At 40.4% G+C, this 14758-nt stretch overlaps 1 protein-coding gene and 1 long non-coding RNA gene across 3 annotated transcripts in view; both read left to right on the top strand.

Moving 5' to 3' along the window:
- The window catches only part of zgc:163040 (uncharacterized protein LOC100038789 homolog), a 90181-nt gene that overhangs the window by 67017 nt on the left and 8406 nt on the right, over window positions 1-14758 (top strand). The gene's annotated exons all lie outside the window — the stretch shown is intronic.
- On the top strand, window positions 13136-13821 carry LOC132867807 (uncharacterized). 2 transcript variants are annotated; one of them, XR_009650774.1, is made up of 3 exons: window positions 13136-13229; window positions 13523-13639; window positions 13737-13821. It is a non-coding gene; the product is annotated as an uncharacterized LOC132867807 (long non-coding RNA). The 2 variants fall into 2 exon arrangements; XR_009650773.1 differs by having other exon boundaries at window positions 13523-13614; window positions 13737-13783.

Genomic DNA, 14758 nt, shown 5'->3' with positions numbered 1-14758 from the left:
AAAACAGGCTAAATTAAACTAGCTAACAATAAAGCATCGGGGCTCTTGCCTAGGATGAACACACACATGCATACTTCAACCATGAAAGTGAAACTTAATTTATATCAATGTGCGTAGACTACGTCCTGTTTTATGTACAACAGGATATAAAAATGCATGCAACAATGCACCTCTCCTAATGTTTGTCAAGCTATCTAATGAGGCATAACTTTTAACATTTATAAGGAACAGAACACACTTGAACAAGTTCTTAGAAACATTTTATGATTTATTTATAATTTATAATTGTGGCCTATTCCTCCTGCGGCGCAGACACCTGTACATGGAAACAGAAAAACATAACCAAAATTAATTTGATGCAGCATTGATAAAGAAAGTCAGCAGTAGGCTGTGGGTTTCTAAATGCCACCCTACCTCATGTCTCCTCATCCCTCCCTCTCTCTCTGGCGCATATGGATTTTTTTATTTCATAATTTATTTTTAATTTACTACTTATCTGTTTTTATTTATATATATTTGAATTATTTGGACATGGGGAAAAACTATATTTAAAATCCAAAGAGGGATGGAGGGAGGAAAATTAAAACAAAAGAAAGAAATGAAATATAGAGTAGAGTATATTTGATAAAATTAAGGATTTTTTATTCAGTAAACATTTTAAAAAATGTTCTACAACACTCTAGCCTAGTGACTTACCAGTAACAAAATAGACTTGAAGTATTCAGATCCGCTCTGCATAAAGCAGCTAAATCCTCTCTCTGTCTCCCGGCAGAAAGCTCCTTGGTTTGCTTGTTGTCTCAATCACAGCTGGTATTCTGTAGAAAGACTTCTTTTCACCTTTCCCATCAGCTTTGTTAGAACACCCTAACACAGCACAAAAGTTTACCATTGTAGGTTTTTGATGAACCAAGTGCCTCGTGGGTTCACATACCGCACGCTGCCGTTATTTCCCCCTAATCACGAGTTTGTTGGTCTTCCAATATGGCGCAGGGCTTGTTTACTTCCGGTTTCGGGTGACGTCAGTGAAAGGGGTCTAATGGGGGCATTACCGCCACCCACTGGATTGGGGTGTAAAGCAGTCTGAACAAAACGTGTAAACATAAACATAGGAGAAATGAACCCGTTTTTCTAACTCGTCCTCACTTAGTCTACTTTTCTTTTTTGATTAGTCTGGATTTGATATTGTAAATTTAAATGTGAATCAATGTATATTCATCGGACATGAACAAATGAATAAATCTTGAGTAATCTTAAGGGGCGTGTGTGTCCGGGGGGGGGGGGATCGAATGAACCCTCTGATCCCCCCTGGCTACAGGCCAGAATTTATATTCTGAACAATTAGTTGCTCATCCTACCAATGTTGAAAACTGGCCGGCAAAAGTGACGATGGTTCAACATCGTATATTCAACCTTCTCTGATGGTCGACAGATCAACCTTTACCCACGGTGATTCAACAGTGATAAATCGACCTTCTCCGACAGCGGAGAAATCGACGTTTCACGGCGCCGTTTCAGCATTGATTTTCTGACTTACGACGGAAACCGACCATTCTAACCAAGAATCGGCGCCGTTTCAACGTCCATCTGCTATCTGGGTCTGAATTACATTACCTTACAAGTAGAATCTAATTTATCGACCTTTATACCACCAACTAATGCCGAAATCAAAGACATCGTCAAAAACCTAAAAGATTCATCTGCTGGGCATGATGAAATAAGTGCTAAAGTTCTAAAACTTTCCCTGCCCTATATCATTGCCCCTCTTACACACATTCTTACTCTTTCCTTGCAAAATGGAGTTGTTCCTCACTTACTAAAAGTTGCAAAGGTAACTCCCATCTTTAAAAGTAGTGATCCACTTAATATCAACAATTATCGACCCATATCTGCCCTTGCCTGTATATCTAAAGTTCTCGAAAAACTAATATATAACTGTCTTCTGAAACATTTAGATCATAATAACATCCTATACAAACACCAATATGGCTTCAGAAAGGGCTATTCCACCTCTATGGCACTGATTCAGTTAATGGACAAAATTTCCTCAGCTATAAACAACAAAGAGTACACCATTGGGATTTTTCTCGATTTATCTAAAACATTCGACACAGTAAATCATTCTATTCTACTAAGCAAACTAAAACGATATGGCATAAATGACTGTGCATTAAAATGGTTCTCTTCTTATCTGTCTGACAGACAATAATATGTAACAATTAACCACACTAAATCTACACTTAAAACAGTACAATGTGGAGTACCACAGGGATCAATTTTAGCACCTTTACTATTTCTAATTTACATCAATGACCTTGCACAAGCTTCCACAATCATCTTCTTTATCTTATTTGCAGATGACTCCAATCTTTTCCTTTCACACTCAAACTTTAATACTCTAATAAAACTAGCTAATCAAGAATTAGAAAAAGTTGTTATCTGGTTCGAGGCTAACAAATTATCTGTCAATGTCAAAAAAACATACTTCCTTATTTTCTGTAATAAAAATAAAACCTACAATAGAAATAACGCAAAAATCTTACTAAAAAGTATACCCCTTTCTCAAGAGTGTCAAGCTAAATTCTTAGGCGTAATAATCGATGACAAACTGACCTGGAAACCACATATAGCCATGTTATGTAATAAAATATCTAAAACTATTGGACTTATGGGAAAAATCAAACATCTTCTCACTCAACAAACCATTATCACCATATATAATAGCTTAATATACCCATATCTGACCTATGGAAATATTGTATGGGGATGTGCCTACAAAACTACACTACAGCCCCTAATACTACTCCGAAAAAGATTTGTTCGTATGGCCACCGGATCCAGTTTTTATGCCCATTCTTTACCTCTATTTATGAAGCTTAAGATTTTAAATATTATTGATATCAATAGACTTCAGCTAAATATCTTCACTTTCCAATTTCTTAGAAATTCTCTTCCAGACACGTTTGATAGTTTTTTAAATCTTAATTCCCAATTTCATGCTTACAAAACTCGACAAAGCGACCAACTGCATATCCCCCTAGTGCGAACATCCCTAGGTCAAAAGAGTGTTCAATACAAATGTGTAATTGAATGGAATAACCTCCCCCTCCACTTTAAAAGTTTTACATCCATGATTAGTTTTAAACAATCTCAAAAACCACCTATTTTCATTCACCAGCCACACTTGACCTTTATCTTTAAATATAGTTCAGTCTTGGATCAAATTGTAAAATATTACACTACACCATGCACCAGGCTTCTGTTATTAGTACAATATTTATTCACCATTCAAAATCAATCAATTATACTTTTTTTACTTTATGTATAGATCTTAGGTTACATTTTATTCGTTTCTTATTTTCACTCATTAACTTATATTTTGTTATCTGCAATTGACATTGTTTATATTTATTTCAGTTATGATACCAGTTACAGTTTAATGTATAATTTTGTTACCAATTATTATATTATTACTATCTTTGTTATTATTTGTTATTATTTACGATTGTTAATATAGTTATTCTCTAATTTGTTAAATTTGTTTTAATTACTTGTTAATTTAAATGGGGGAAGACTTAAAACAAGCCATTGTGCTTTTGTTCTTCCCCCAGCATGTTTTCTGTTTTTGTTCCATTTATGTTTTCTTGTAAATCTCTTTTATTTGTCCCCAGACAGCGTGAGGAGAGCTCTCAGGACGACAAATGCACAGAAAGCCCCAGGTCCTGATAACATTCCTGGTCGTGTCCTGAGAGACTGTGCCGAGGAGCTCACAGATGTCTTTACAGACATCTTCAACATCTCGTTGAGCCAGGCTGTTGTCCCAACATGCCTCAAAACCACCACCATTATCCCGGTCCCGAAGAAGCCGTCTCCCTCCTGCTTCAATGACTACCGCCCTGTCGCACTCACTCCCATCCTCATGAAGTGCTTCGAGCGGCTAAGTCATGAGACATATCAAGTCTGCCCTCCCCCCCACCCTGGACCCTTTCCAATTTGCATATCAGTCCAACCGTTCGAACGATGACACCATCTCCACGGCCCTCCACTCAGCCCTCACCCACCTGGAGACAAAAGACTCATATGTCAGAATGCTGTTCATAGACTTTAGCTCAGCATTCAACACAATCATTCCTCAGCAGCTCATTCATAAACTGGACCAGCTGGGACTCAACAGCTCCCTGTGCAACTGGCTGCTGGACTTCCTGACGGGGAGACCACAGACTGTACGGGTCGGCAGCAACTCCTCCAGCACCATCACACTGAACACAGGGGCCCCCCAAGGATGTGTGCTGAGCCCCCTCCTCTTCACTCTGCTGACCCATGACTGCACACCAACATCCAGCTCAAATCTCTTCATTAAGTTTGTGGATGACATGACTGTGGTGGGTCTCATCAACAATGGCAATGAGACAATCTACAGGAGTGAGATGAGCCGCTTGGCCATGTGGTGCAAGGACAACATTCTCCATCTGAACGTGGAGAAGATGAAGGAGATTGTTGTGGACTTCAGGAGAGAGCACACCCAGCATGCTCCACTATCTATTGACGGTGCTGCAGTGGAGAGGGTGAGCAGCACCAAGTTTCTGGGTGTGCACATCTCTGAAGACCTGTCCTGGAGCAACAACACCGCATCACTGGCTAAAAAAGCCCAACAGCGTCTGTACTTCCTCCGCAAACTGAGGAGAGCAAGGGCCCCGGCCCCCATCATGCACACATTCTACAGAGGCACCATCGAGAACATCCTGACCAGCTGCATCACCGTGTGGTACGGCGCCTGCACCGTGTCCTGCTGCAAGACTCTGCAGCGCATCGTGAGAGCAGCTGAGAGGATCATTGGTGTCTCTCTCCCTTCTCTAATGGATATTTATAACTCCCGCCTCACCCGCAAAGCCATCAGGATTGCAGGTGACCCCATCCACCCATCTCACAGCCTCTTCAGCCTGCTGCCATCGGGGAGGAGACTGCGGAGTCTCCGGGCCAAAACCAGCAGGGTCAAGAACAGTTTCTTTCACCAGGCAGTCAGGAGGCTCAACTCCCTCCCTGTCGTGCCTCTCCTCCCCCCTCTGGCTCCTGCCACAGATTCTGCTCGCACACACCCCTGCCCCCCCTTCAGCATCTGACATGTCATCCTCACAGTTTCCCCCCCCCCAACACACACATACACACACACACACATCTCATCGTTCATTAACACACTGAACTCAGGGACCGCACATCTCACTTTACCTCGCTCATTTGCACTATTCCGCACTACCTCATCTTAACAGCTGCTAGTTTGTTTATACTGCTTATTTCATTTTTACCTGCTATACCTCAAGTGCCCTTGACTGTTTTGTTTATTTGAACCAGTGTGTGTGTTTGTGTGTGTGTATATGTATGTATATATGAGTGTTTAGTCTACGTCTAGTTCATATCTAGAGTGTTTATACTGTTTATATTGTCTGTTTGAGTGTTTAGTCTTTGTGTAGTTCTTATCTAGTGTTTATACTGTTTATATTGTCTGAGTGTTTAGTCTATGTCTTGTTCTTATCTAGTGTTTATACTGTTTATTTATACTGTTTATATTGTTTGTTTTTTTAATTATTCTATTTTTATTTTTATTTAATGCATTGCCTGTTTGCACCGTGGGTCAGAGAGGACTGAAATTTCATCTGTGCTGTATGTCGAGCATGTATAGCATATTTGACAATAAAGTTGACTTGACTTGACTTATCATGTGCAAATAAATAAATACATTTCAAAATTCTATGATATACATATTTTTTCAGAACTTTACCTGATTTTTTCTCTTCTGATTGCTTCAATCAAATTTTTAGCTTATGTGAAATCATAAATAAAAGGGTGAAATATTTATATGTACATTTTACATGTGTCAGCAGAGTGTTTACACTAAATAGCAATATTTTTCTCTCCAAAAAATGCAGCATTGTTTCAAATATATGTTGTGAGCTGTATTTTGTATTTGTATCAGCAAATTTGTATTATATCTGCTTATTACTAGCATGTAAACAAGGCTGTATTGTCAGAATTATTAACAGGCTAGCTAACGTTTGAGAGATTACACACCTAGCTTCAGTTTGTTAGTTACTGTTACCCAAAATCTCGGGTAACAAGCTTTCTTTATTCTTGCTTTCTTTATTCTTGCACTTCAAGGTAATTTAAGGAATTCTTTTTTTATTCTTTAACTGAAGGATTTTTTTTTAAACACAAGACTTAGCACTTTTACTTGGGTATAAAATTGGTCTGCTTCTACCACTTCTGGTCACATGCTTGCCACAGAATGAGAATAAATCAGTTGTGCTATAATAATGAATAATACATGCATGCTTACCTTTGGCCCAGGCTCACCAGGGGGTCCTTGTTCACCTTTGTCACCCTGAGATTGCTTTTGACAACATGTTGAATGATTTATCAGTGAATTGCTTCAATATGTTTGAAGATTCTGGGGTTGTTTCTTTCTTAATTATTATTATTATGTTTATGTGTTTATTTATTTATTTGGGGGGGGGGGTTGAGAAACAGCACATTGGTGTTTAATTATTTCACCATCTGGTACCTACTTGGTTAAAATAAACAGCAACTGTAATGTGCACAGAGTGTATAAAGCGCTCCATAGTGTTCTTTTTTTTCTGCCATCACTCCCGATGGCATTTTTTAATATCCCACAAAACAAAGCAAAATGCCCATTTCCTCTCCATGTTTTTTGAAAGAGGACAGACATTCTGCTTTGAACTGCCCTGAGTCAACAGGAAATGTTTCTGTGAATTATGTGTTATGTGTTTTTATATCTTGTGCTTAAGAACAACATGGTGAAATATGTTAGAAAACCATGAAATCGACTCTGATATTTCCTTATTCACTTACCAAGATCTTTGATACTAAAACAGCTCTGAGTTGGGAATCTGAGACATGAGTAACATACTGTGACAACAATTGGTACTTAGGGTGGGCATTATTTAATTCCAGTAATGTCTATATGCTTGTCTATGTGATAGAAAGACACTGATCAATGCTAAACTAGTGACAGTGCACTGAAAATTAAGCCTCTTATGGGCAATTTTTGAGGTCAGGGAACAGTGGGCCAGTGAGCTGCCTTCAGTGAATAAATTTATAGTAAGATAGATAGATGAAGTTTATAGCCTCTGCTGGGAATTTTGGAAAAAAAACTGGAGAGAAAAAGCAACAGATGCTTTTGATCTCTGGGTTCTGGGCCCAGTGCGCTTCTGGTGCTGTTCACCTCACACCTGAGATAGGACTCAAACCCACAATCCCTGGCTCATGGAAAACATTGGCATCAAAGACCTCAGAACTAGCAAATGATGGTTTCAATCTCTCAACCTCTGGGTAATGGGCCCAGCACACTCTCACTGCACCACTCAGCCCCTGTGGGACTAAAAGGCACAATTCCTGGTTTAAGAGGCTAGTGCCTTATCCATTCAGTCACCACTGTACCCTACTGAAATAGTACAGTCACTCAGAAACTGCTAGGATTGTTCTTCAGATGTTTCTCATCTTGGATACAGAATCTTCTTTTATGTGTACTCAATTTGCTCAGTTGAAATACTTTGCTGGGTCTGCACCAAAGTCAAACACTTGCAAAGTCTGGCTTTAATGTCAGCACATCCTCATTTCATGAATATCAGTCATGAATATACGTATACAAGTCAGAGCACTTGTTTAATTACGTATTATGTCTTTTTATGTCTTGTGCTTAAGAACAACATGGTGAAAAATGTTAGAAAACAATGAAATCGACTCTGATTTTTCCTTATTCACTTTGATACCAAAACAGCTCTAAGTTGTGAGTCTTAGACATGAGTAACATACTGTGACAGCTGTTGGTACTGGGGGTGGGCCTTAATTCATTCCCATAATGTCTATGTGCTTGTCTTCGTGATACAAAGACACTGATCAATGCCAAACTAGTGACAGAACACTGAAAATCAGGCCTCCTTGTGGACAATTTTCAAGGTCATGGAATGGTGGGCCATTAAGCTGCCTTCAGCAAATAAATTTATAGTCAGATAGATAGATGAAGTTTATTGCCTCTGCTGGGAATTTTGAGAACACCACTGTCAAGAAAAAGCAGCAGATGGTTTTGATCTCTGGGTTCTGAGCCCAGCACACTTCTGGTGTGGAACTCTGCTTATATACAATTCAGCTTGTTTTATATTTTGTGTTTTTAAGTCGGAGACGTGCGGGTATGGATACACAACTTTTGAGACTAGTGATATGCCTGTTGCTCTTTCTGGGACTTTTTAATTTTATATCAGCGGGCCCATTCGGTCATGACTCCATTGTTTACGAACGAGAACAGTTGCTAGCACTGCGCAGCACAAAGGTGCTCCCCTGGGATAGATTTACGATCCCGGTGGAAATAAGGAGAAGGAAGAGGGGCTGCAGATCGGGAGTGAAGTGCCGAGTGAAGAGAAGACGATATAATCCACTGGTACCGGCTGTCATTATGGGTAATGTGAGATCTCTCCCGAACAAGATGGAAGAGCTAATAACGCTTACCAAAACGCAGTGGCAATATCGGGAGTGCAGTCTCATGTGCTTCTCAGAGACATGGATGAATGAACTCACCCCTGACTCGCATGTAGCACTTGATGGATTTCAACTTGTGAGATCGGATAGGAGAGCAGCGGAGAGTGGAAAGAAGCGAGGTGGGGGGCTTGCAATATATGCGAACAACAAATGGTGTAACCCATATCACGTTAGAGTTAAAGAACAGTGCTGCACCCCGAACATTGAAGTTCTAGCAGTTAGTATCAGACCTTTGCAAATTTCAAGAGAATTTACACGTTATTGTCATAGCTGTGTATATTCCCCCGTCAGCTGCTTCTATGTCAGCCTGTGACTTTCTACTCACTGTAGTATCCCGATTACAAACATCTCACCCTCAAGCCCTCCTCCTCATCTCTGGGGACTTTAACCACGCCCCTTTGACAGCCACTATCCCTACATTTACACAGTATGTAGACTGTAAAACGAGGGATAATAGAACTTTGGACTTATTTTATGCTAACATTAAGAAAGCATATAGAGCATTACCCCTTCCCCCATTGGGTTGTTCAGACCACAATCTTGTCCATCTTCTCCCTGACTACATACCCTTAGTGAAAAGACAACCACCAACGTATAGATATGTGAGGAAATGGACTGAAGATAACTCTGAGATTTTAAGAGACTGTTTTGAGAAGACAGAATGGGAAGTTCTGTGCAATCCTGATGATGATGATGATGAGGATATTGACAATATTGTACATTGTGCTACAGACTATATGAAGTTTTGTATGGACAGTTCCCTTCAAAAAAAGTGAAATGCTTTGCAAATAATAAGCCCTGGGTTACCCCTGAACTGAAGGCTCTACTCAATGAGAAAAAGAGGGTGTTTAAATCTGGAGACAAAGAGGAATTGAGGAGAGTACAGAAAGAGTTAAAAGGGGCAATAAGGAAGGGGAAAGACACCTACAAGAGGAAGCTTGAGGAGCGCCTCCAGAGGAAACATGCAAGGGAGGTTTGGAGGGGCCTGAAAACAATCTCTGGCCATGGCAAAGATAAGGGAAAGGGCCCAGAAGCAGGTGATAAGCAGTGGGCAAATACATTAAATCTGCATTTTAACCGCTTTGATGTCGCCACCCTCACTACCATCCATGGCCCTGCTTACCAAAGCCCACTCCCCCCTCTATCCATTATTATCCCCTCATTGTCATCAGCAGAGCCGCTCTCTTTTAACTCCATTACCCTCCAATCCTCATCTGGGCAGTCGGAGCATCCCCCTGTCTCTTCAGTAACTAGCGATGTCATCACAGCTCTATTACAGCATCTGTAAGAAAATTTTCCCTCTCTCAAAGGGTTGCTGGTCATAGCCCATGGTTAGACTGTGAGCAGAAGCTTCGAGCTTTGTCAGAGTTAGCTTTCAGAACACAGGTTTCAGTGGCCTTGTTGAAAGATGTCCTTGCTTCAGAAAATGGTACAGGTAACTCCAAGAATGTTGAACCTTGGTCCAATCTACTGAGCTGTGCATGCTCTATGGTGAGCTTTCTTGAACCATAGGACATGTATTTTCTTTTAGAACATGAAGCATTTTGACCATCAGGTCAATTGAAAAATGTTACCAGCATGATTCCGGATCAGAAGGTTGTGTGTTCAAGCCAACAAGCTGTCATCTTGTCTTTGTATAACTCATACAAAACACCTTTTCCAAATTATTGCCCATCATCTGGCACAAATAATGATCAAAAGTACTTGTTTAACCTGCAAAATGATATAGTTAACTCATAGAATTTGAATCTTGGTCGTATCTACTGAGCTGTGCAGGCTATAAGGTGAGCTGTACTGAACCATAGGACATATTTTCTTTTCAAACATGAAAAAGATTGACCATCAGGTCACTTGGAAAATGTTACCATCATGAAGTATGCTTTATGACCATTATTCTAAAGTCTTATCTTGGTTCAAGGAATCCCTTTCTTGTTATGGTATTGGACTCCTTTGACAAGCATCACAATTTTCAACCATACCTGTCTTTATGGAACAAGGAGACCAATTGACTAAAAAGCAAGTCTGTTCCTCAGGCAACAGCAAATCAGCATGCTTGCTGCAGTTCCTATAGTGTAGTGGTTATCACATAGGGTTGCCAACTGTCCCGATTTGCCCGGGACGTCCCGAATTTTAGGTGAATTTAATTTGTCCTGCGAGGAACAGCTCCTGTCCCGTATTCCAATCGCAGTCACAGTTTTTGATGAAATATGGATGAAATATTTTATCCAATAGTAGCAGACTGGTGATTGATGACACATTCTGAACAGGGATCTTTGATAGGCTACTGTGAAAAGGCACCAAAACTCATGCAAATGTTGCTGTGGGAGACGGTTGTTGAGTTCAGTTCAGTCAGTGGTTCTCTGCTCGTGAACAAGTCAGTGAAAATGGATGAACCTGCTAAGAAAAAGAAGCTTTGCAGCTACAACAAGGAATGGGAAGCAAAAAGGTCGTGGGTTAAAGCCACCACAGACGCTAGGAGAGTATTTTGTACATTATGCCGCCGAGAGATATCTATTGGTCATGGTGGCGAGCACGACTTATCCCGCCATGAAGACACAGACTCGCACAAAAGGGCTGTGCTATCTAAAGGAGCTAGCAACATCAGTACATTCTTCGCCACAGCTACTTCTGAAATCGACAAAATTTCTGCAAGCGAGGTAGCCTATGTGTATCACACCATCAAACACGGCCATAGCTATAACACCGCGGACTGTACAGCGAAATTAAATGGGACCTTATTTCAAGACTCGAGTGTTGCTAAGAAGATGCAATTGGGAAGAACCAAAGCGGAGATGATAACCATGAATGTCTTGGGACCAAGCACTGTGGGGAAAATAGTGTCTGACCTTTCTAGTTCTACAGATGATGGTGAGCCAATTTATTTTTCACTTGCTAGCGATGCCTTGAACAAGGGAAATAGGAAAATGTTTCCAGTATGTGTGAGGTATTTCTCCACGTCGGATAGTGTACAATCCAAGCTGTTGGATTTCTATGAAGACAGCGACGAAACTGCAAATGGAATACACCAGGCTCTTATTGCCTGCCTTGACATGTATGGGCTTAATGTTAAAAACATCACCGTGTATGCCACCGACAATGCAAATGTGAACTTCGGAAAGCACCATTCTGTCTACAAATTGCTCAGCGGCACAAACGATGGCATTCTAAAAGTTAACTGCCCTGCCCATGTCGCACACAACACATGCAAGTATGCGAGCGATAAGCTGACAGTGGATATCGAGACCATCGTTTTGAAAATTTACAATCATTTCTCTCTGTCATCATCTCAGCGAGAGGAACTGCGGTCCTTTTTTTCTTTCACTGACATTGAGTGGAGGGAGATATTGCGTCATGTGTACACTAGGTGGCTCTCTTTACATCCAGCTGTGACGCGTCTCCTGGAAACTTGGCCTGCACTTACCTCCTACTTCAGGTCCTTAGGGGAACAGGGTCCGGTGGCACTGAGGAAGATATTTGAAGATGAGGAAAAAACTGACACTGCAAAGATTTACCTGTGCTTTTTTCACAATGTTGGGGCCGTCTTTGACCAACTTGTTAAGAAGCTTGAGGAAACTGATCTGTGCATCACTGATGTCTACGAGGAGCTGAGACAGTTCAGGCAAAAAATGCTCCAAAGGAAGGAAGACAGCTTCTTCGGCTATCAGACCAAGAGGATGATGGAGAAGGTGCCAGGAGGACAGAAGTCAAAAATCAAAGATGACTTTGAGATGTTTTATGACTCAGCCGTTCAATACATCGACAAGTGGTTTGACTTCTCACCTGACAATGTAATGGTGCAGCTGAAGCCAATAGGCCTATATGATGAGCTCTCCTTCCCAGACCTAGAAAAGATGGTGCCTGCTCTAAAACTTTCAGACACAATCAATATGGATGAGCTATATGAAGAATTCTGCAACAACAGGGAAGAAATCAAGAAGCACTCAAAGGATGCCACAGAATCCACTGGTGAAAAATGGGTGGCTATCTTTGAAAACGTTGGGAAAGAAAAGATGGCAAACATATTCAAGATCGTCTCCTTTGTCCTCAGCATGCCAGGCTCTAATGCCTTTGTGGAAAGGATTTTCTTTTTGATGAGTGGGAAATGGTCCGATGCCAGGAACCGATGCAGCACAGAACTTATAAAGAACGAACTCCTTGTCACTGTGAACTGTCACTTGTCCTGCAAGGAATTCTACCTGACAGTGCAGAAGGACAAGAAGATGCTGGAATCAGTCAGGAGCAGCAGGAAATATCCCTGGAAGGTGTAGGCCTTACTGGTGAGTCTTCATTTGAATTTGTCTATATATCTTATTTATGCAACCCACCCACTTGGGGTGGCAGTATTTCTCAATCTAAATATCATTTTAATTTGTCTATGTTGTATCTTGTTTATGCAACCCACACATATAACTTCATGGGGTGGCAGTACTTCTCAATCTAAATATCATTTTAATTTGTCTATGTGTCCTGTTTATGCAACACACACACACACACACACACACACACACACACACACATATAAGTTCATGGGATGGCAGTATTTCTCAAGCTAAATATCATGTTTTTTTTTTTCTTATTTACTGCAGGATAAGAGGATGTCCATGCCACTGTTCTGTAAATAGTTTGGGCTGTGCAGAAGGATGAGGAGATGCTGGAAACTGGAATAGCCATGGAAGAAGTAACTGGTGAGCCTTCATTTGAATTTGTCTGTATATCTTATTTATGCAACCCACACACTTCCACTATAACATGGAGTGGCAGTATTTCTCAATCAAAATATAATTTTAATTTGTCTATGTTGTATCTTGTTTATGCAACCCACACACATATAACTTCATGGGGTGGCAGTATTTCTCAATCTAAATATCATTTTAATTTGTCTATGTATCTTGTTTATGCAACACACACAGACATAAGTTCATTGGGTGGCAGTATTTCTCAATCTAAATATCATTTGTTTTTTTCTTATTTACTTCAGGATAAGAGGATGTCCATGCCACTGTTCTGTAAATAGTTTGGGCTGTGCAGAAGGATGAGGAGATGCTGGAATCTGGAAAAGCCATGGAAGAAGTAACTGGGGAGCCTTCATTTGAATGTCCATATAAACATCTTATTACACACACATAAGTTCATGGGATGGCAGTAGGCTATTTCTCAATCTAAATATCCTTTCTTTCTCTTATTTATTGCAGGATAAGAGGAGGCCCATGCCATACTGAAAAGATGCAGACCAAAAACATATTCTCTTAAGTTTTAATAAATAGTTTAAAAAACTTGCATACATTTCTGTCTTTGCTTTTCCTTCAAGATATGCCCCTCAAATAGAATAACTATGACAATGGTTGGGTTAGGCCTAAAGCTTTTCAGAGTTTGAGAAATTTGAGAGACACTTGTAGGCCTAATGATTGTTTTGACTATTACTTAAACACAATACAGTTTTGCTCGTGCAGTATTAATTTACCAAAATTATACTGAAATTAGTAGGATTGTGGTCTGGATAAGGAAACGTTATGATTTCCATCGTGGGGCAGTGCAGATAGGCCTGGGAAAAAATGTCCTGCATTTGGGTTGAAAGTGTCCCTCTTTTGGGGTTCAGGGAGTTGGCAGCCCTATTATCACATTTGTCTCACACGCGAAAGGATCCTGGTTTGAAACCAGGCAGAAACAGTGCTTGATTTCTTGGACTGAGAAGTAAATAAACATTAAGCTGCCGTCGCTGCTCTGTCTGTGACTTTTAGAACAACCGAGAACCTGACAAACCTTCAGGTATTTTTTCCCCTGCCCCCAAAAACCAATCGTCTTACCGAACTGGAATCATATTAAACCAATCGTGTTGTTTTCTATCCCAGTGGCCACTGAAAGTGCAGTCATGTTATGTTTCTCTCCTCAATCATTTAAAGAGGGACTTGATCTTATATTCAATCTATTTTCTCTCCCCAACTCCATCTGCTGCCATCTGTGGGTTACACAATGCTCTACAATTACCAGAAGAGATGGAAACAGTTTCAAAGAACTTCCTGTTTCTCCAGTGAACAAAAATATAAATGCAACACCGAAGATCTAGAAACATTTTATGAACCTATGGTTTAATCTAGTGTTGTAGAACTCAAGACTGATCTCATGACCACTTTTTGAAGGTTTCGGTCACGTCTCGGAGTTGACCACATTTTTACTCAGTCTTGTCTTGGTCTCAGACACGGAGGACTCAAGATTT

This window comes from Neoarius graeffei, chromosome 19, assembly GCF_027579695.1.
Source record: "Neoarius graeffei isolate fNeoGra1 chromosome 19, fNeoGra1.pri, whole genome shotgun sequence".
In the NCBI taxonomy this organism is placed as follows: domain Eukaryota; kingdom Metazoa; phylum Chordata; class Actinopteri; order Siluriformes; family Ariidae; genus Neoarius; species Neoarius graeffei.
The sequence above is the reverse complement of the archived record's forward strand: the minus strand, read 5'-3'. Positions and strand labels throughout refer to the sequence as shown.